The 22,943-nt window shown below is 38.9% G+C and overlaps 1 pseudogene; it reads left to right on the plus strand.

Annotated features, from left to right (window-relative positions):
- Window positions 1-53: 53 nt before the first annotated feature.
- LOC101089261 lies at window positions 54-15,169 on the plus strand (annotated as a pseudogene).
- Window positions 15,170-22,943: the final 7,774 nt, after the last annotated feature.

Genomic DNA, 22,943 nt, shown 5'->3' on the forward strand with positions numbered 1-22,943 from the left:
ACAAACCACGCCGGAAGTCGACCCCGTAGAGAAGGAAGGCCAGGCGGTGATGGGCGTGGTGAGGCGGGGCAAAGTCTCGCTGGAGGGGCGTATCAAGGACTGGCAGGGGCGGGGTCTCTGTCGCTCGGAGATTGACGACACTTCGGAATTTGGGATTGTGTGACATTACTTTCCTTAGAAGAGTTATTCAGGTATTCTCCGCAACTTAATTTAAGAAGAGTTCTGATTGTTTTCCTTTTTGTATATATAAAGCTCTGTTAACTCTAGATCCTAGCTACTTATAGCACGGAGACTGTAAATAAACTAAATCAGAATTTTTGAGGAGGGCCACCTGGGTGGCTTAGTCGGTTAAGCGTCTGACTTTGGCTCAGGTCATGATCTCACGGCTGGTTCCTGAGTTCGAGCCCCGCATTGGGCTCTGTGCTGACAGTTCGGAGCCTGGAGCCTGCTTCAAGTTCTGTTTCTCCCTCTCTCTGTCCCCCCGCCCTCTCTTCACGCTCTGCCTGTCTCTCTCTCCCTCAAAAATAAATAAACATTAAAAAAAAAATTTTGGGGGCGCCTGGGTGGCGCAGTGGTTAAGCGTCCGACTTCAGCCAGGTTACGATCTCGCAGTCCGGGAGTTCGAGCCCCGCATCAGGCTCTGGGCTGATGGCTCAGAGCCTGGAGCCTGTTTTCAATTCTGTGTCTCCCTCTCTCTCTCTGCCCCTCCCCCGTTCATGCTCTGTCTCTCTCTGTCCCAAAAATAAATAAAACGTTGAAAAAAAAATTAAAAAAAAGGGGCGCCTGGGTGGCGCAGTCGGTTAAGCGTCCGACTTCAGCTCAGGTCACGATCTCACGGTCCGTGAGTTCGAGCCCCGCGTCGGGCTCTGGGCTGATGGCTCGGAGCCTGGAGCATGCTTCCGATTCTGTGTCTCCCTCTCTCTCTGCCCCTCCCCCGTTCATGCTCTGTCGCTCTCTGTCCCAAAAATAAAAAAAAAAAAAATTAAAAAAAAAATTTTTTTTGAGGGGTGAGACCCAGACTTCAGTACTTTTTTTTTCAGTTTTTCTTTTTTCTTTTCCTTTTCTTTTTCTTTCTTTCTTTCTTTCTTTCTTTCTTTCTTTCTTTCTTTCTTTCTTTCTTTGTCTCTTTCTACTTTAAATATCTTCCAAAAAGGTCCTAATATGCAACTACGGTCCAGAACCATTGATGTAGTGAGATTAATAGTCAAAGAGGTTAGAGTGGGAGAGAGCCAAAACTGTTAAAAACTGAGAACAAACTGAGGGTTGATGGGGGGTGGGAGGGAGGGGAGGGTGGGTGATGGGTATTGAGGAGGGCACCTTTTGGGATGAGCACTGGGTGTTGTATGGAAACCAATTTGACAATAAATTTCATATATTAAAAACAACAACAACAACAACAACAAAGTGTGGTCCTCAGACCAGGTGCTTGGGCATCAGCTGAGGGCTTTTTAGATACTGCAGCCTCTCTGGCTCACTTCAAATCTTTTAAATTCGGATCTGCATCTTAACAAGATGACACTTGTGCACATATAAATTTGAGAAGCACAAATGATGCCAAGGTTGCTGGTTGCAAAGCAAGTAATTCATGTTCTATGTTCCTGGCACTTATTTTATGCCAGGCACCTTGATACAGGTACAGAAGTGATTCAGACATGAATCCTACCCTGAAGAAGTTCACAGTTTGGTAGGTACAACAAATACATATAAAATAAGACACAAAATAAGTGACCAAAGAAATGTACAGGTCAGATAAATGTGCTGAGAATTTAAAGGTGTGATTTCTTTGCTCCTGCTCAACACAGTCCTTTGCAAGTGTTCCACAGGAATCCATTCATGCCTACATTCATCTATTTGACAAACAGTGCCACCTCTATGCCAGGCACTGTGTCAGGTGCTGGAGATCCAAAAACAGGGATCCCATTCAGAATAGGGCACACTTTCATTGGGAAAGCAGAATTAAATACATGGATAAAGTACAGTTTGGTGAGGTAAATCCCACAACAGAGATAGAAAAATGAGACTACCGTGGACCTGCAAAAAAGGGAGTGATTCACTCTGTCGACAATGGATTCATTGATAAAGGAAAAAATAAGGTGCAAAGTATCTTTCAGTGTGTATCTGAATATATAATTTGGTGGAAAAAATCAGAATTAGTAATGACCTATTTGCTACTGAGATTAATATGCTCAAGTTAATGCTACTTAGAATGCTTTTCAATTTCATTGAATGATTTTCCTTCTAAGAGCACGATCTGTCTAGTCCTATCTTTATTTTTTATTTAAAAAATTTTAATGTTTAATTAATTAATTTAGAGAGAGAAAGAGAGAGAGGTAGAACATGAGCAGGAGAGGGGCAGAGAGAGAGGGAGAGACAGAATCCTAAGCAGGCTCCATGCCATCAGCGCAGAGCTGGATGCGGGGCTTGATCTCGAACCATGAGATCATGACCTGAGCCAAAATCAGATGGTCAAGAGTCAGATGTTTAACCGACTGAGCCACCTGGACACCCCTGGTCCTATCTTTAAAAAGATCCATTTGGCCCTTTGTGTTCAGTACTGGAACTCTTACTGTGGCCACTATTTATGTGAGAATCACATGTACTATTTTGTCCTGCAAAATATGCTTTTTTTTTCTACCTGTATGTTTATGGCCATATGTTTATGCCAACTTTCTTATGAAAGTTGGGGAGTGAACTGCATTTCAGAAGCCTGGACTTCTTCCCTAAACTCCAGATTTATGTATACTGCTTTCCCAACATTTCTACTTGCATATCTGTCAAGCATTTCAAATTTCTGGGTCCAAAAATTAAATTCTCCTCTCTCCCCTCTTGGAGTTCCCCAAAGTAGAGGCTGAAACAAAGGCTTGTGTATAGTAGTTTATTTGGGGCTTTGACCCCAGGGAGCAAGACTAAGAGAAGAGGAGGGGTATGTAAAACAAGGAAGAGGGAGAGGCAATATAATGGTGTGTTATTTAATTGGTCATCACCATACTTGAATGTTTTCTTGATCTCTTAGGACCTTCTGAGAATTTTCATGAAATGAGTCTCAAACTGTCTACTGAAAGCAAGAATGGAGCCCAAAGTGACCCAGTAATAGTGAGAGTTTCAAGTTCACTCTATTCCATGTTATGTATTCTGGTGGAAATATCCCTCTCCCAACCCCTAGAGAACTAATTATTATTATCTGGCAAAACCTAAATTTGAGATTCAAGAAACATAAATCTGTAGGTGAGTCACTGATAAAATGGACCAATCCTGCTCCAGTTCCTGGGTTTCTGGAGCCATGTCTTTAGCTGTTAGGGATACTCCTTATCGGTTGGTTTTGAGCATTTACCACATCTTGTAGGACAACACCTCAATCCCAAAAAGAACATTACTGGATTTGTAGCAAGCTATTCCACCATTTTTATGAGCCTGGCTCCTTCTGAGTGATGAGGGATATTGCAATATCAGTGGATTCCATGGTCATGTGTATATTGTCACTTGGCGGTTTTTTGTTTTTTGGGTTTTTGTTTTTGTTTTGCTTTCTTTTGTTTGTTTGTTTTTTGTTGTTCGAGGTTTTTTTGGCCATGAAATGGATTCTTTAGTTGAGATAATGTTGATCAGGAATGTTTTAATAATTCTGGTGATTGTGGAATGTTGGCAGAGTCACTGCAAGCAAGACAGAAAAACCTAGACATCTGTAAAGATTTGTATTTCAGGTCATTTCTCTATATAAAGCAAACAAGGAAGAACACTCTCCTAAGTTCTGGCAGCTGGGAAGAGTCTTTTGGTCTTTTGTTCTTGAGATCCATCCTTGAGTGGAGCTGTAGTGCAACAGCAGTCCAATTATGCCTACTTACCAACATAATATGCCAACCCATCTGCGAACCAAGTTTAATTTTTTAATTCCATGTTAGGTAGTCATAGGGAACTCCCAAAAGGCCATGGGCATGAGTTGATGAACAGATGTCAGTGCTATAGAAGTAAGTGCCAGTAGTCTGAGTTACCTAGTCATGTAGGTTCCTCTTCTCTTGGATCTGCTCAGGCTCAATCCTATACCTTTCCATACTTCATAGATAGTTGCTGTGCCCATGTGCTTGTGATTTGGTATATCTGATACTATTCAGCTCATGATAAATAGCTCTAGTTTTCCCAGTGACTAGTTCTCTGCCTCAGAAGGCATGGCCTTGCAGAACATGAGGGACCTGTACTCCAACTCTTTTATTAGGGGCTTTACAGAAATTTCACCCAGTGTCTTCATCTATCATAGATCTCTATAGCACCATTAGATCTTCTAGAACAAATGACCTGAGAGTTAGGTAACTTGTATCACAGTCCTTGTGGGAGCATATCCCAGTGATGGGTACTTTAGTTTTTCAACAAGTTTATTCTGATATCCTTACTTCTAAGAAAGGTATTTTAGTGATGGTTCTTTAGTCTCATGTGGTAAAGTCATATCTGACCTTTCTGTTTCTTTGTCCTCTGATTCCTTTCTCCATACGCATTCAAAATTGTTATAACATCTCATTTAGCACAGGCCATCATCATATCCAAGCTTTAAGGGAGACATCAAGGTTGTGTATTAGAACTGACTCCGGATGTCCTTGCCAAAACATTAAATCCAGAATCATAGGTGAATAGCCCAATGTCATACATTCTCCCATATACAGCCTTATAACCTGATCCTCTGGCTTAGCACTCTAAATATTCACTCTCACAGATATCCCTCCAGTTCATATTGGTATGTGTTAGCAGTTCTGCAACTCCTTATAACGTAGTCTAGTTCAGTAGTTCTACACTGGGGTGATTTTGACCCCTAGGGGACATTCGGTAATGTCTGGAGACATTTTTGGTTGACATTACTGGGAGGATTCTACTAGCATCTAGTGGGTAGATGCCAGGGATGCTGTAAACAGTGTATAACACACAGAACAGCCCTCCACAACAAAGAATTGTCCAGCCCAAATGTCATAAATGCTGAGATTGAGAAAACCTGGTCTAGTTCTTCCTAGAGCAGAGACTGCAACCCCGTACAAAGGATGTGCTGAGATCTGACTGTGGTTACAGGCTTGAGGTAATGAGGGTAGTGGTGTAGATACTGAGGGAAATAAGGTTATATTAGGAGGCACTTACCTCAGATATATTCTTTGCAGCATTTCCGGACAAGGAAAGGCTTCTCTCCTTTATCAAGAGAAAGGAGACTTTTGGCACAGAGGATAACAAAAAATCTGAAGGTGTAAGAGTATAAAGCATGTCCACACAAATGTCCTCATTCTAGATCTCAGGATTCCATTATTTTCTTATTAGGGCTTTGGCTTTGACATGAGTGATGTTTTAAGGCTGTGCATTAAGACTTCTTTGTAGCTCTGCCACCCTTATGATTATATGTGGGAGCTGATGTTTAGCACGTCTGCTTTGTGGCTACACTGCCCTAGGGGCCTTGTGGCTTTCACAGTGTGCCATGATTGACTGAATACTCCCTGTCATTTTCTCTTGTTAAGATCTCCAAAGCTGTTAGCAGACATCAGCCCATCTTATAATTATTATTGCTTTCATGATGCTGAAATACCATATCTACCACATAATCCAATGCTTCATCTTCTGTCTGCACCTTATTCCAATCTACTACAGTTGACAGTCTTGGTAATTGTGATGTTACTATATGCCAGGGGTTATCACCACTTTAAATTTACCACCAACCACTTACTACCAACACGGGCCCTTATTGTCTTGTGATCAGTGATGTAGGATCAGCCTCCAAAATCCCATACTGACAGTTTCCTTTCTAGAGCCAGTTGTAGTGCCCAGGGTTCCTCTGAAAGCAGAGACTAAGACAGAGGCATCCATGCTTGTGGTTTATTTGAGAATATGAGTTCAAGGAATAGAATGAGGGCACAAGGGAAATAAAATAGAGAAAGAGGAAAAAATAGTATTATTGAGGTGACCTATACCATGGACAACTTTGATTGATCCCATGGTACCTTCTGAGCAGCCAGAAGGCACTTATGGGATGTCTTTCAGAATTCCTCATAGGAATGAAGAAGAAAGAGGAAAACATTTATCCATCACTTCCTGTCTACCATTGGTCATGATTGCACTACATGCTTCTAGTTGCACGTGGGTGTGGAGGGCTGGTTTCTTCAGGTTTCCCATGCTATAAGCAAAGAGTGAGAGAGACAAGATGTTGTTATATTGCTCTCGAGAGAAGGTGGTTGATATCTGAATAGAACTGGTTAGTGCCCAATACTTAAAATAGAGGGTGAGGCTGGAAGGATTTAAAATGATGCACAAAAGCTTTCTAAACACAACTTCTCTTGGGTGCCTGGGTAGGGTAGCTCAGTCAGTTAAGTGTCTGACTTCAGCTCACGTCGTGATCTCAAGGTTCATGGGTTGGAGCCCTGCGTCGGGTTCTGTGCTGACAGCTCAGAGCCTGGAGCCTGCTTCGGATTCTGTGTCTCCCTCTCTCTCTGCCCCTGCCCTGCTCATTCTCTCTCTCTCTCTCTCAAAAATAAATAAAACATTAAAAAAAAAATAAACACAGCTTCTCTCTCAGTTTTCTCTATTCGGGTTAAAGGTATCTCTGTCTTTGCAGCTGTTCAGGCCAGTCCTTGACTCCTCTCTTTCTCTCACATTCCACATCCAATCTTTCAAGAAATTGTATTGGTTCTACCTTCAAAGTACATCCAGAATCTGACCACTTCTCACCATCTCCATGGCTACTCTTTCCTTGATTATTGACAGTATCATGTCTCTCCTGAATTACTGCTGTCCAAACTGTCCCTTACAGCCTCCTATGCTCTCTGTTTTTCTACCCTTATCTCCCTACAGTCTATTCTTAACACAGCCTCCAGAGTGATCCTTTTTAAAACATGAGTCAAGAGTCAAATTGTGTTACCCTTTGCTCAGGATCATCCAGTCACTCCAGAGTAAAAACCAAAGTTCTTACAATGACCTACAAGACCCTACACTATCTGCTCCTTTCTCTGTCCACTGGGACTACTCCAGTTGGTCACTTGAGTTCAGTTCCGTAGACCTCCTTGTTCCATGAAAGGTCCAGGCAAACTGGACCTTTGCACTTGCCTTTCCCTCTGCTTGGAATGATCTTCCATTAAATATCTGCATGGCTCATTACTGCATCCTTTTCAAGTCTTTGCTTAGATGTTACCTCAATGAGGGCTTCCACAATAGCCCTATTTAAAATAGCATCCCAACTTAGCATTCTTTATCTTCCATTTTTGCTTTGTTTTTCTTCATGGTTCTTACTACATCCTGGAATACTATAACATTACATCCTGACATATATGTTATTTGTTTACTTGCTCTTTCTCTTTCTCTAGAATGAAGCTTTATGAGGGTGAGGACTTTTATTTTTTTTGTTCACTGATGTATTTCTAGTTCCTAGAACTCATACCAATGCACTTATTATGTTCTATGTACTAGTCTAAGTGCTTTACGTGTATTGATTAATTTAGTCTTTACAACAGTCCCGTGAGGTAAGAATCTTTATTATCCTCATTTTAAGACTAGAAACTGGAGGCACAGATTCATTATTTAGCCTAGGACACATAGTAAGCATGTAGTAGTAGTATTTTAATGAATATCCCTTTATGTTACTATAATCCTCTGCATCAAGCGGACCTGAGACACAACATAAACTGATGGAAATACATCATCACTGGGTCATGCACAAGTAGGTTCAAGTCTGGTCTTTACTGGTTTAATGACCACAGGGTACATTACTTAATTCTTCTGAGCCTCAGTTTCCTCATTTGTAAATTCAAAATAATAATCCCCATCTTTTGGGACTGTCATGAAATTTGCTGAGATATTTCTTATAAAGCACTTGGCATAGTGCTTGGCACATAGTAAGCACTCAATAACTGATAGCTGTTATTCATTGATTTAGAAGATTAAATTGGGTAGATTGATGTTCTTAAAAAATGTATAGTAGTCACTCAGGCTCCGAGATCTTGCTTCCTTTTCATAGACAGAAGGCCACGTATACTGACATATATCACATATGAGGCAATCAGCAATCTCATGTTTGGATAGCATGAAATAATTTTTCCATCATTAAAAAGCTCCAAGGGAAAAGTTTCTTCCAAATGGCCAAGAGTAGTGAATATTGATGATAACAATATTGGCAGGATTACTGAAGTTAATTGTTTCCTCCCTTGATACTATGCTCCGATAAAGCAGAGGTGTGAAACTTGTGGATTCTTAATGATCTCAGAGCACTCAGAGTAAGCTGTACTTATTTTCTACATTTTGGAGGCAGGAGGGGAATCCCTTTCCCCATGCTTAAAATCCCTGAGGGAGGAAGAACAGAAGTGTGCTGCTGTCTCCAGGGCTCTGCCTGATGAAACACCAATGAGTGGATAGCACAACTGGCTTTGTGGACTTTGTTTAGTGAGAAACCATAGATCTCACACAAATGAACTTTCACATGACCCACTTGTACGGCAGTCCACCTGTCCCTTAATTTAAGTCTGATTGATTTTGATTAAGTATGAGGCCAAGAGGTCTTTATATGTTTGAAGAAATCCTATGAGTTTATATAATTTCATTTTTTCCTTATTTCTAAATTTGGGGACTTTTAGTATGTCAGTTACTTGGATTTTTCTCTTTTCTTTTTCTTAGCATTGTTTTATTATGATTCAATTATGCACATTTCTGTCTAAGGAAACAAGAACAATTTCTCAGGGCTGTCAGGCCATTAGTATGAACACAAAGAAATCCAAGTAATTTTTTTCTTTTTTTTTGGAACAATGAGAATCACTGTGCTCCACTTTCCAGATTCTTTCTTTATAAATGGCTTTAGAAGTATCAGGATGACAGAATAGTGTCTACTATTATGCACATAGTAATTGGTGTTTGTTTTAGTTTTTATTAGAAGCAGATGTAAGTATCCTCTGATAATACTGTTCATTTTTTTGCAGCTCTTTAGGAGGAAGTCAGGGAGCCACTAAATGAGAATGAGAACTACCTCTATCACCATTAATTAAATAAATATCAAAAATAAATATTAGCTAGATAACAGATACACATTTGAACAACATAGGAAAATAATACAGTAAGACATACAGATACAAGGAAGCAAAGATTGGCTTGCAGAATCACATTGTGTCTCAAGCTTTTTTTTCTTTTTATAAAGGTTTTAACATTAATTTTTAAATATTAAATATAATTTATTGTCAAATTGGTTTCCATACAACACCCAGTGCTCATCCCAACAGGTGCCCTCCTCAATGCCCATCACCCACTTTCCCCTCTCCTCCACCCTCCATCAACCCTCAGTTTGTTCTCAGTATTTAAGAGTCTCTTATGGTTTGACTCCTTCCCTCTCTGTAACTTTTTTTTCCCCCTTCCCCTCCCCGCTGGTCTTCTGTTGAGTTTCTCAGAATCCACATATGAGTGAAAACATATGGTATCTTTCTCTGCCTGACTTATTTCACTTAGCATAACACTCTCCAGTTCCATCCACATTGCTACAAGTGGCCAGATTTCATTCTTTCTCATTGCCAAGTAGTATTCCATTGTATATATAAACCACATCTTCTTTATCCATTCGTCAGTTGGTGGACATTTAGGCTCTTTCCATAATTTGGCTATTGTTGAAAGTGCTGCTATAAACATTGGGGTACAAGTGCCCCTATGCATCAGCACTCCTGTACCCCTTCTCAAGCTTTTTAAAATACAGTTGCTTTATTCAATGCACATATTGTGGGGTGATATTACAATAAAGGGCGTGGTGCTAAGTTTCCTGTACACATTCAGAGAAATTCTCTCAGAAAAGCAGAGATCATCTCTCATCTAATTCTGAATCTCTTCTGGGAATTGGCCACCATGGACCAAAATATACATATTTTGACTTGAAGTAGAGGTAAATAATTCTCAGCATGACTTTGTTAATATACTCGGATCAGGTAATGGACATAGGATTTTTCTCCTCTCTGCACTTGGGGAACTCAGAAACAATGCCACTGGCAAGCCTAGACCTGCACCCTAGAAGCATAAGCAAATTAAGGGAAATATAAATGAGTACATGGGCTTGACCATACTCGTTTTTGCTAAAAATCAGTTTTAATGTTGAATACTCCATCTGCTTCAAACTTATATCCCTCCTTTATCCCAAGACATTATTAAATTGTTTATCGTTTTTATGGATTAAATTCAAAGGAAAGATATATTTTCATATATACTAAGTAATAAGGCTTTATTAAAAATAGTCAATAAGTAACTTTCTAGTAAGTAGCACTTAAACTATACAAAGGTAAGACTGTTGTTACTATCATTATTCAGGGGCAGGGAGTATAGATAATTAATTTTTACCATTAATCAAGTCCCTTGAGATCAAGGACTTCCTAGAAGAGGTATGAAATGAGTCCCCAAGACTTTTTTTCCTCTTAGAAATGTATATAAAATCCAGTATTTCTATAGTAAGCTTATTACCTATTTTTTCACATTAACTTCAGTCTTCTAGGCAGAATATTTAAAATTGGTAGTGAGCAAAAAAGGGATAGTCAAACCATGAAATAGGAAAGTACAACTATCATGAGAGATTCAGTAAATGTGGCCTGCAGGGAATTGTCCAGCCTGGAATGGTTATACAAGAACAATGTACAAAAACTTGATATTAGGACCAGCCATCAATAAAAAGTTAGCCCACCTGAAATAAGTTTCCATCAGCATGGTTGAAATAAGGGATTTCTTTCTGAAATCTATGGATGCCTACAAAATGTATTTTATATTTTCTTGACAGTAAAACAAATGGAGCTTGTCAATATCAGTACTGGTGGAGAATTACAAGTGTTTTGTTTGACTTAATATTCTTATCAGTGTTAATTACAGGGCAGTTTATGATTTTTAAATATACAGTATATATTTTTAGTGTTTGTTTTTGAGAGAGAGCGCTAGTGTGTGAGCACTAGTGGGGGAAGGGCAGAGAGAAAGCGGGAGACAAAGGATCCAGAGTGGGCTCTGCATTGACAGCAGAGAGCGGGTTTTGAGGCTCTGACTCATGAACCATGAGATCATGACCTGAGCTGAAGTCAGAGTCTTAACCAACTGAGCCACTCAGGAGCCCCAGTACAGTTTATGATTTTTATATTGTCTGGTTATTCGTTTAAGAGTTGTTTAAGGTAGGAAAAATTTTGGAAGCATAGTGGATTATTCATTTTCTTAACATTTCCAATAATGTTTTTCTTTTTTCCCCAATTTTTAAAAATTGTGATAAAATGTACCTAGCATAAAATTTACCATCTTAACTATTTTAAGTGTACAGTTCAGTGGTATGAAGTACATTCATATTGTTGTGCAACCAGCACCAAGGTTCATCTCCCTAACTTTTCATCTTGCAAAACTGAAACTCTGTACCCATTAAACAATAACTCCCCCTCACCCTCTTCCCCCAGCCCCTAGAAATCTTCATTATTCTTACTGATGTTTTCTTCTAATAGGATTTTTAAAAATAGAGAATTGGATGATTAAAAATTCTACATAAGACTGAAAAAATGTGTCCCTTTAAGCATTCGTACATATAATATCTGAGAAATAATTATATTAATTAATAATCTCCTGGCTCAAGCTTTCCCAAAAAGGGAAAAATGGCTGCTCTCATATCATGAATGAAATATTCTCAGAGTTTGTGGAAACAAGTAGCCAAAGTGTCCATCAGTTCTCTTTTATCAGGACTTGGCTCCACTTATTCAAGAACTGAAAGTTTCCAAGTTCTTCCCACAGCTAGCCTTCAAGGGTAACAAGTTAGTGGACTTGCAAGATCATAGACTTATTTGCTACTTGCTTAAGGATAAAAAAATGTGTATCACTTGCAAATGGGAAGTATGACAAAAATAAAAAAAAAAGTCAAAAAAAGAAATACCTTTAAAATTTAGGTCTCCTTGTTATAAAAAATAAATCTGGTTTTCAAAATGAAATCTAACTTTTTTATTTGTAAAACAGCTGTGGGGGCAGGCCCTGTATTATGTGCCATGAGGAACCCAAAGAGGAACAGCTTTTCATCATGTCTTAAAGGACCTTGGAATGAAAACTGATGACCACTGGGCATATCCACCTTGTGAGGCTATCACTCTCTTGCCCATGCAATGCCTTGGTATGAACTTAATAAAGCACACCTTTTAATTTTTTTAAATAAATTTTTTTAATTTTAGGTAGTATATTATTGCACAACCTGAATAACTCCTCCTGAGAGAGATTTCCAGAGCCCAGGCAGACATAATGCATTCTGTGCTTCCATCCAGCCTCCCTATATCCATCTAGGTGAGGAAACAAAGCCAGAAGGACTCAGGCTTCCAACAGAAGTTTGTTAGATTGTGGTATTGGTATCTATTACTCACCTATATTCCTATTATATACATTTATATTCTTGATATGATCTCATGGTGAGTGGAGTAGACTGGCCTGCAATTTGACTTTGGACTTGGCCTAATTACTTGCTTTGACTTGGTTTGCTAGTGGACATTATATGAGCAGAACTTTGAAATGTGCTTGTGCAATTGGACATGTCTTTAAAAAATTTTTCTTTCAAAGCTTTTCTGTCTTTGACCACAAGAGGAAAAAGTTTTGGGTAGTCAGTGGTCAAAGGAGGAAGAGAGATGTTGAGCAAACCTGAACTCAACCTAAAGTTGGATGCCAACCCGGTCCCGTTTAGCCAAGCCCAGCCTAGATCAGCCATATTTCAGTAAACCTAAAAATGCATGAGAAAGAGCTGGATACTTATTGTTTTTAGGCCATTCCAATTTATAGTTGTTTGTTATATGGCATTAGTGTGAAAATAGCTGTTACCTCCTGATGCTTAGAATGTAGTCAAGGGTAGAGTGTGTGCTAGGTAACTGATTTCCATGAGTGCACATGAGGGTTTATGGAGGAGGAGCCTCCCCCACTGCTCCAGAACTCAGCTGAGTGATCCAAAATTCCCCTTTAAATGTGGTGCTCTTGTGTGGTGTGCAACCTGAATGCTCATATGGGTGACTCTGCTGGTCTTGGCAACTATGCTGTGGGAGTTTCAAACTGTTTACGGTGGCTAAGGTAAAGAGGAGTACAAGAAAACATATTTAAGAACAGAGTACAGAGAGGGGTGCCTGGGTAGCTCAGTCAGTTAAGTGTTTGACTCTTGAATTTAGCTCAGGTCATGTCCTAGGATGATGAGATCAAACCCCATGTCTAGCTCCACCCTGAGTGTGGAGACTGCTGGAGATTCTCTCTTCTTTTTCCCCCTCCCCCATTCTCTCTCTCCCTCTCTCTCTCTCACTGTCTAAAACAAAACAGAGGGTAGAGAAATAAGACATTTAGCTTGATGAGGAATTAAACTAAAAAAAGAGTGGAAAAAAGAACACAGAAAAAACAAAGGGGAGAGAGAGGAAACAAAATAATGCTAATGTGATCAGCTTTTTAGTAAGTACCTAAAAAGTCAGATTCCTTTATAAGAATTACATATCAAGAAAACAAATACATAGATCTTGAGTGCCTCCTATGTATAATCCAAAGGTGAATAAGATACTATCTTTATTCTCTTCCATAAAGACATCACTCCAATATAGGAAGTGGTCACTTTTGTTAACCACAATCTGAACTCTTTACCTGAGAAGCAAACATGTGAGCTATATGGATCGGTTTTTATTAGTTGGAAAGGACAACATAAGACTTGGCACGGGATATATGAGATTTTTCCAACATATCATCATTTGAACTGCCTGTTTTGACTAAAAGGTGTACTCAAGGTTGTACTCGGCTAGACAGTATTTCCATTTTCAATGCAACTAGGTAAGTAAGTAACTTGGTTTCAGAGAGTGAGACACCACTAACTCATTTTTCCACATTTTGATGCTGTCTGTATATGATGGCCTTGTTCATCTTTTAGCTACTTCATAGAAACCAACTTATATAGGGCTTTAAAAAATTTATTTTAGAAAACATTTAGCCTTCCTGAGAAATTGCAAAGATAGTACAGGGAGCTCCACATTTTTTATCCAGCTTCCCCTAATGCTAACATCTCATATAACCATATTACAATTCTCAGAACTAAGAAATGAACTTTAGGGGCACCTGGGTGGTGGCTCAGTCAGTTGAGCGTCCATCTTCTGCTCAGATCATGATCTCATGTTTGGTGGGTTTGAGCCACGCATCAGGCTCTGTGCTGACAGTTCAGAGCCTGGAGCTTGCTTCAGATTCTGTGTCTCCCTCTCTCTCTGCCCCATCCCTGCTCACACTCTGTCTCTCTCAAAAATAAATGAACGTTAAAAAAATTAAAAAAAAAAAAAAAAAAGAAAGAAATTGACCTTAGCTCTCTCTTCCAGCCATCCAAGATGCCAAAAGGAAAGAATGTCAAGGGAAAGAAGGTAGCCCTGGACCCTGCTGTTGTGAAGAAGCAGTAGGCCAAGAAGATGGTCAATCCCCTGTTTGAGAAAAGGAGAAAAAGCCCAATAATTTTGGCATCAGACAGGACATCCAGCCCAAAAGGGACCTCACCCGCTTTGTCAAATGGCCCCATTACATCCAGCTGCAGCGGCAGTGGGCTATTCTTTATAAATGTCTAAAAGTGCCTCCTGCGATTAACCAGTTTACCCAGGCCTTGGAACGCCAAACAGCTACTCAACTGCTTAAGCTGGCCCACAGGTACATACCAGAGACAAAGCAAGAGAAGAAGCAGAGATTGTTGGCCCAGGCTGAGAAGAAAGCTGCCAGCAAAGGGGATGTCCCCACTCATAGGCTGCCTGTCCTTCGAGCTGGGGTTAAAACCATCACCAGCTTGGTGGGAAACAAGAAGGCTTAGCTAGTAGTGATTGTACATGATTGGATTCCATTGAGCTGGTTGTCTTTCTGCCTGCCTGTGTCATCAGATGGGTGTTCCCTACTGCATCATCAAGGGGAAGGCCAGGCTGGGGCGTCTGCTCCACAGGAAGACCTGCACCACTGTTGCCTTCATACAGGTAAACTCCAAAGACAAAAGAGCTCTGGCTAAGCTGGTGGAAGCCATTAGGACCAATTACAATGACAGATATGATGAGATCCACCATTGCCGGGGAGGCAATATCCTGGGTCCAAAGTCAGTGGCTCGAATTGCTAAGTTGGAAAAGGCAAAGGCTAAAGTACTGGCCACCAAACTGGGCTAAGTGGGTGCTATTGAATTGTCTGTACATAAAAGTAATAAAAAGTTCTCTTTCAAAAAAAATTAACCTTAGTATAATATCACTAACTAAATTAGAGATCTTATTCAGATTTTGCCAGTTTTTCCACCAATATCTCTTTTCTGTTCCAGGATCCATTCTAGGATCCCACAATGCACTGAGTTGTCACATCCCCTTAAGCCATCTGTTCATAAGTGTTAGGGGTTGAATTTGTGTCTCCCCTTACACAACAAATTCATTTGTTGAAGCTCTAAGCTCCAGGCACCTCAGAATATGACCTTATTTAGAAATAGGGCCTTTTTAGAGGTAATCAAGTTAAAATGAGGTCCTTAGAATGGGCCTTAATCCAATATGTTTATTTTTTATTTTTATTTATTTTTAATTTTTTTTAACATTTATTTGTTTATTTTATTATTTTTTTAAAAATTTTTTTTCAACGTTTATTTATTTTGGGGACAGAGGGAGACAGAGCATGAACGGGGGAGGGGCAGAGAGAGAGGGAGACACAGAATCTGAAACAGGCTCCAGGCTCTGAGCTGTCAGCACAGACCCCGATGTGGGGCTCGAACTCACGGACCGCGAGATCATGACCTGAGCCGAAGTCGCCCACTTAACCGAGTGAGCCACCCAGGCACCCCGGGCCTTAATCCACTATGACTGTTGTCCTCATGAAAAGGGGCCATGTAGCCCCAGATGTGTACAGAAGGAAGATGATGTGGAGGCCCCAGGAGAAGGTGGCCATCTACAAGCCAAGGAAAGAGACCTGGAACAAATCCCTCCTTCTCAGCTCTCAGAAGGAGCCTATCCTGATAACATTTTGACCTGAGACTTCTGGCCTCCAGACCTGTGAGACAATAAATTTCTGTTGCATAAGCTCCGCCAGTTTGTGGTACTTGGTTATGGCAGCCCTAGCAAACTAGTACACTCAATCTTTCCTTATCTTTCATGACCTTGATACTTTTGAAGAGTGTTACCTTGTAGAATGTCTCTCAGAGAATTTGGATTTGTCTGATGTTTTCTTGTGGTTATAATAATGTTATGGATTTGGGGGAAGAATAGTACAGAGGTGATGTGCCTTTCTCTGCAACATGTCGGGCACACAACACTGATATGTCCCATTATTACTATGGGTGATGTTAACCTTGATTCCCTGGCTAAGGGGGTGTCTATGGTATCTGTCACTGTAAAATTCTTATTTTTTCCCCTTTTTAGTCAATGAATATTTTAAGGGAAACACTCTGAGGCTGTGAAAACATCCTATTTCTCTTTAAACTTTCACTCACTAATTTTAGCATTCATCTGTTGGTCTTGCCCACAGCAATTATTATTGCATGTTTTAATGGTGATTTTCTACTTCTCTTATTTTTCTATATTTATTAGTTATATATTTATTAGTTTCCCTCATTCCTTCTGCTTTTATTATTTGGAATTATACTATAAGGAAAAGTTTTCCGTTCTCCCCTCATTCATTCATTTCTATCAGTATGTGCTCATAGATACTTACTTTACCCTTTTTTTTTTAATATTTACTTTATTCTTTGGGTTGTGTTCCAATACTTCCATTATTAGTTTTGTTCAAATTGTTCCAGCCCTGGCCATTGGGATCTATTTCAAGTCTCCTGAGTCTTTTTTCCCTCATCCATGTTTTTTTTTTTTTTTTTTTTTTTTTGAGTGCTTCTTGATCCTCTGGCACCACGCAAGATGTTCTGGATTCATCTGGTATTTTCCCTGCCCAGCCCTACTCAAGGAACTCTGCCTCCTTTTATAGGACAATGGTATTTCAAAGTGATCTTCAACCTTTGTTTCAGAATGATAGATGCAAGTATTTTTAAATGTTTTATTATGAAAAATTTTAAATGTACACAAAAGTAGAGAGACTGGTATAATAAACTCCCATGGATTCATAATCCAATTTCAATAAGACTATGCCAATCCTATATATATTTTTTCTATTTTAGAGATAGAGAGAGAGTGCAAGTGGGGAAGAGGGGAAGAAGGAGAGAGAGAATGAGAGAGAGAGAGAGAGAGAGAGAGAGAGAATGAGACTCTTAAGTAGGCTCCACATTCAATGTGGAGTCTGACATGGGGCTCTATCCCACAACCTGGGATCCTGACCTGAGCTAAACCTGGGGTATTTGAAAATAAATCCCCACTCCATGACATTTCACCAGTAAATCTCCTAGCATATAATTATCTTATCTAATTTATAAGGACTTTTTTCCCCTGTCACTGTTTACAATTTAAATCCAAGTTAGCTAACATATAGTATAATAATGGTTTCAGGAGTAGAACTCAGTGATTCATCACTTACACTAACACCCAGTGTTTATCCCAACAAATGCCCTCCTTAATGCCCATCACCATTTAATCCATCCCTCCACCCACCTTCCCTCCAGCAGCCCTCAGTTTGTTCTCTGTATTTAAGAGTTTCTTAATGTTTGCCTCTTTCTCTGTTTTTATCTTATTTTTCCTTCTCTTCCCCTATGCTCATCATATAAGGACTTTTTAATAAAACATACCCACCATATCCTTATCAGACAACAAAATTAACATTAATTATTAATGTCATACTCTAAAAATTCATATTTCCCTGTTTAAAAACGGTCTTTTTATACTTGGTATATTCAAATCAGGTCCAAACCAGGTCCACGTGTATTTGGATATTATATTTCTTAAGTTTCTTTTAAGAAATAAGATAATCATAAACAGTGCTCCTCCCCACTCTCCACACTTAAAAAAAAATTGATTTGTTAGAGAAACCACGTCACCGGTGCTACAGAATTTCACATTCTGTATTTGGGTGTCATTTAGCTTATGCCTTCCTTCTCCATATTTCCTTAATCCAGTGGCTAGACCTAGAAGATTGATTGGATTCAGGTTCATTTTTTAAGTAGGACTCCTCCACTGGTGGCGCTGGGCACTTCGTACTTCATCACATCATGAGTACTTGAGGCTGGCTGACTCATTTGTAGTGATACTAAGATTGCTTATTGGGTTCAGGTGGTGTCACCTTGGTTCCTTCATTACAAAGTTCCCCATAAGCTTTCCCCTGATGGTTTTAACAGTCATTGAGAATTGTTGCCTAAATCCATTATTTCATTAGAGATTGTAAAATGGCAATTTTCTAGTTCCAGCAGTCCTACTGCATTTATTATTTGGAATTCTTCTTTAAATCTTCTATCATGTATTACCTGAAATACAGTTCCTACAGAAAAGTCTAAATATATGCTTGAATCTTTCCTTTATCAATTTCAGATGTTCCAATGACAATAAATGAGGTGTTTTTAGTATTATGAAATTCATATATATTTGCTGCTTCATTCTGTTATAGTCATTTTCTTTGTTATGCTCAGATTTCTTCACCCTAGGCCAGTGGGAACTACTTCAAATTGGCTCCTGTGTCCTTTGACCCCAATCGACTCTGATAGCTTCCTTTCTTCCTGGTGTATCAGAACGTCCCATGTTCACCTTGTACGTTTTTTGCCCCAGGCCTAGAATCAGTAATTTCTCTAAGCAGTCTTCATTCTTTTCAGTAAGAAATAGAATTTATAGGGCACCTGGGTGACTTAGCGGGTTAAGGGTCTGACTCTTGCTTTTGGCTCGGATCATGTTCTCATGGTTCTTGAGTTCGAGCCCCATCTCTGTGCTGATAGTGTGGAGCCTGCTTGGTTGCCTCCCTCACTCTCTGCCCCTCCCCCTGCTTGTGCACATGCGCGCTCTCTCTCTCTCTCTCTCTCTCTCTCGCTCTCGCTCTCGCTCTCTCACTCAAAAAATAAATAAACATTAAAAAAAAAAGGATTAGAATTTATAGATGACTCCTGAATGCTAAGATGCTCATTGCTCGTGATGTCTTTGTTTCAAGGTCTGAGTGGACAAATCTAGAAAATGCGTGCTTATTTTTTAAAAGATGAGTTTCTATTAATAAGTTTATATTAATGTTTGCAGCTAAATTTACTCCTTCAGGGTTTTAATTTCTTTGATTTTTATTCTTGTGTATTCTCTCTCTTAAGCTTGAAATCTCAGTTTCTTTTTTTTTTTTTTTTTTCAACGTTTATTTATTTTTGGGACAGAGAGAGACAGAGCATGAACGGCATGAACGGGGGAGGGGCAGAGAGAGAGGGAGACACAAAATCAGAAACAGGCTCCAGGCTCTGAGCCATCAGCCCAGAGCCTGACGCGGGGCTCGAACTCACGGACTGCGAGATCGTGACCTGGCTGAAGTCAGACGCTTAACCAACTGCGCCACCCAGGTGCCCCTGAAATCTCAGTTTCTAATGACATTAACATAACATATGCTTTATCTTATAATACTCAATACTCTCATAATTGTGTCAAAATTACATTACCGATATTACGACTAACAATTTAAACTTCAGAATATGGTTTAGGTTCAGTGGATTTTGACAAGCATATATAGTCATGTGACTACCACCATAATTAAGATATTTCTGAATATGGGGTGCCCATGTGGCTCAGTTGGTTAGGCTTCCGACTTTGGCTCAGGTCATGATCCCATGGCTCATGGATTTAAGCCCTACGTAGGACCCTGTGCTGACAGCTCAGAGCCTGGAGCCTGCTTCGGATTTTATTTTCATTTCTCTCTGCCCCTCTCCCACTCATGCTCTGTCTCTGTCTCTGTCTCTCTCTCTCAAAAACAAATAAACATTAAAAACAAAAGATATTTCTGAATATGTGAATGGGCAATGGGCAATGGCCAGGCTACATGTGGAAATAGAACTCTGACTTGCAGCAACCATCTTAGGAAGCCAACCTAGTAAGTGCAATAACCCATCTAGGAAGTCAAACTACTGTTTGTAGCAGTCAGTCTAGAAAGTCAAATAATAACCCTGTAGCAATGGGCCCCAAATGGCCTGGACTTGATTAATAATTGACAACTTCCCTTATTTTGGCCTCCACTTCTAACTTAGGACCAACTAGAGAAAGCCAAATATGTGTCTTTAGTCAATCACCTAGGATACCCTACTTCTAATTAGCCCACCTACAGCTTCCCATGCCAACAGCCCACTCAGCGTGCACCTGAAATGTTCACTATTTTCTACTTTGTACTGCTGCATGATACTGTATTGTGTGTTAGTGCCATTGTTTATGCACTTCATCTTCTAGTAATGGATATTTGAGTTATTTGAAAGTTTTGTTCTTATAAACAAGGTCACATGCCTTATGCATGTGTCATTCTATATCTTTGCTAAAATATCTTTGGGATAGAGTCCTGGAGAAAAAATTAATTTGTTGGGTCAAAGAGTAAATGTATATGTAACTTCGTAAAATATTGTCAAATTCCTTTCCTATAGGATTTGTACCCTTTTGCATTTCCAACAGCAATGAATGAGAGGAACTGTTTTCCCATTTCCAGCGAAATACTGTTAAAGTTTTGGGTTTTTGCCAATCTAATAGGTGAAAAACAAGATCACATTGTAGATTTAATTTAAATTTCTTTTTTCATGGGCAAGGTTAAGCATCTTTTCATATGGTTAAATATCATTTGCAATTCTTTTTTATGAAATGTCTGTTTGTATCATTTCCTAATTTTTTAAAGTTTATTTATGTATTTTGAGAGAGAGAGAAAGAGAAGGAGAGAGAGAATCCAAGCAGGCTCTGCCCTGTCAGCATGGAGCCCAACGTGGGGCTTGAACTCACAAACTGTGAGATCATGACCTGAGCCAAAATCAAGAGTCAGACACTTAACTGAGCCACGCAGGTGCCCCTCATTTCCTAATATTTTGGCAAATTGCATTGTTGGTCTTTTTAATCCCTCAAGTTAGGAGAACTCTACTTATGAAAAATATTAGTATATTGTTATAATTTGCATTTTTCCAAATTTGTCATTTGTTATTTGATTATTTATAGTTTTTTCATGCAAAGTCTTCTTATATGTATGTAGTTAATCACTTTTTCTTTGTTATTTCCGGATGTGAGTGACAGCTAGCAGTTTTTCCCCACTCTCAGTTCATAAAAAATTCAATCATGTTTTCTTCTAATAGACTAAAGGTAGTCCTTTTTTTAAGCAGCTTTATTGAGATATAATTTATATACAATTCATCCATTTAAAGTGTACAATTCGTTGACTTGTAGCATATTACATTATTATTTTTTAAATTATGGTAAAATATATATAACATTAAATTTACCTTCTTGACCATTTTGTAATTGTACAATTCAGCATAATTACATGCACAATGTTGTACAACCATCACCACCATCTATTTCCAAACCTTTTTCTTTATCCCAAACAGAAATTCTGTAACCATTCAGCAACAACTCCCCATTTTGGGCTCTGCCCAACCCCTGGTAAACTCCTACCTACTTTCTATTTCTAAATTCCCTATTCTAGGTATTTCATATAAGTAAAATCATACAATATTTGTTTTTTTGTGTGTGTCTGACATTTCACTTAGCACATTTTCAACATGTTCTGATGTACCAGAACATCAATGCTTTTTACGGCAGAATAACATTCTACTGTATGGGTAGACCACATTTAGTGTCTCTATTCATCTGCTGATAGATACTAGGGTTGTTTCCATCTTTTGGCTGTTGCAAATAATGCTGCAGTAAACACTGGTGTATAAACATCTATTCAAGCCCCTGCTTTCAATTCCTTTGGGTATATACCTAGGAGTGAAATTGCTGGGTCATTTGATAATTTTGTGTTTACCTTTTTGAGGAAGTATAAAACTGTTTTCTACAGGGGCTGTACCATTTTACATCCCCACAAACAATGTAAACATGTACCATTTTACACTGAGGGCACCAATCCTCCACATCTTTAACAATACTTGTTTTCTGTTTTTTGTTTTGAAAGTCATCCTAGTAGGTGCGAAGTGGTATCTCATTGTGGTTTTAATTTGTATTTCCCTGTAGCTAATGATGTTGAGTATCTTTTCTTATGCTTACTGTATATCTTCTTTGGAGAAATGTCTATTTGAGCCATTTTTAAGTTGGGTTGTTTGTCTTTTTGATACTGAGTTGCAGGAGTTATTTATATATTCTGGTTATTAAACTGTTATCAGGTATATGATTTGCAAATATTTTCTCCCATTTTTTGGTTTTTCATTTTCTTGATAATGTCCTTTGGTAAAAAACAATTTTGATGAATCCAATCAATTTTTTTCTTCTGTTACTCATACTTTTGATAGTGTAAGACCTTGCCAAATCCAAGGTCCTGAAAATTTACTCCTATATTTTCTTCTAGGAATTTCATGGTGGCAGGTGTTACATTGAAGTCTTTAACCCATTTTAGGTTGACTTTTGTGTATGCTGTAAGATAGGGGCTTCATTCCTTGCTTGGGGATATCCAGTTATCTAGCACCATTTGTTGAAGAGATTATTCTTTCCTCTTTGAATGAATTTGACACCCTTATCAAAAATCAGTTGACCATAGATGTTTGGATTATTTTTGAATTCTCAATTCTATCCCATTGGTCTATATGGTTATCCTTATGCCAGCTCCATAATTTTTTATTACTGTAGCTTTGTAATAAGTTTTGAAATTAGGAGGTGTGAGTCCTTCAGCTTTGTACCTCTGTTTCAAGATTGTTTGACTATTCAGACCCTCTTGCAAGTCTATGATTTTGAGGACTGACTTGCCCATTTCTGCTAAAAAAAAAAAGCTGTTGGAATTATAATAGAGATTGCACTGAATCTGTAGTTGCTTTGGGTAGTATAGACATCTTTACAATATTAATTTTTCCTATCCATGAACATGAATGTCTTTCCATTTATTTAGGCCTTTCAAGATACTTTGATGCTTTTAGTAAAATAGAGGTATAGACAAAATCATTCAACTCCTTCCAAAGT

The sequence above is a fragment of the Felis catus genome, chromosome B1, assembly GCF_018350175.1.
Source record: "Felis catus isolate Fca126 chromosome B1, F.catus_Fca126_mat1.0, whole genome shotgun sequence".
NCBI lineage: Eukaryota > Metazoa > Chordata > Mammalia > Carnivora > Felidae > Felis > Felis catus.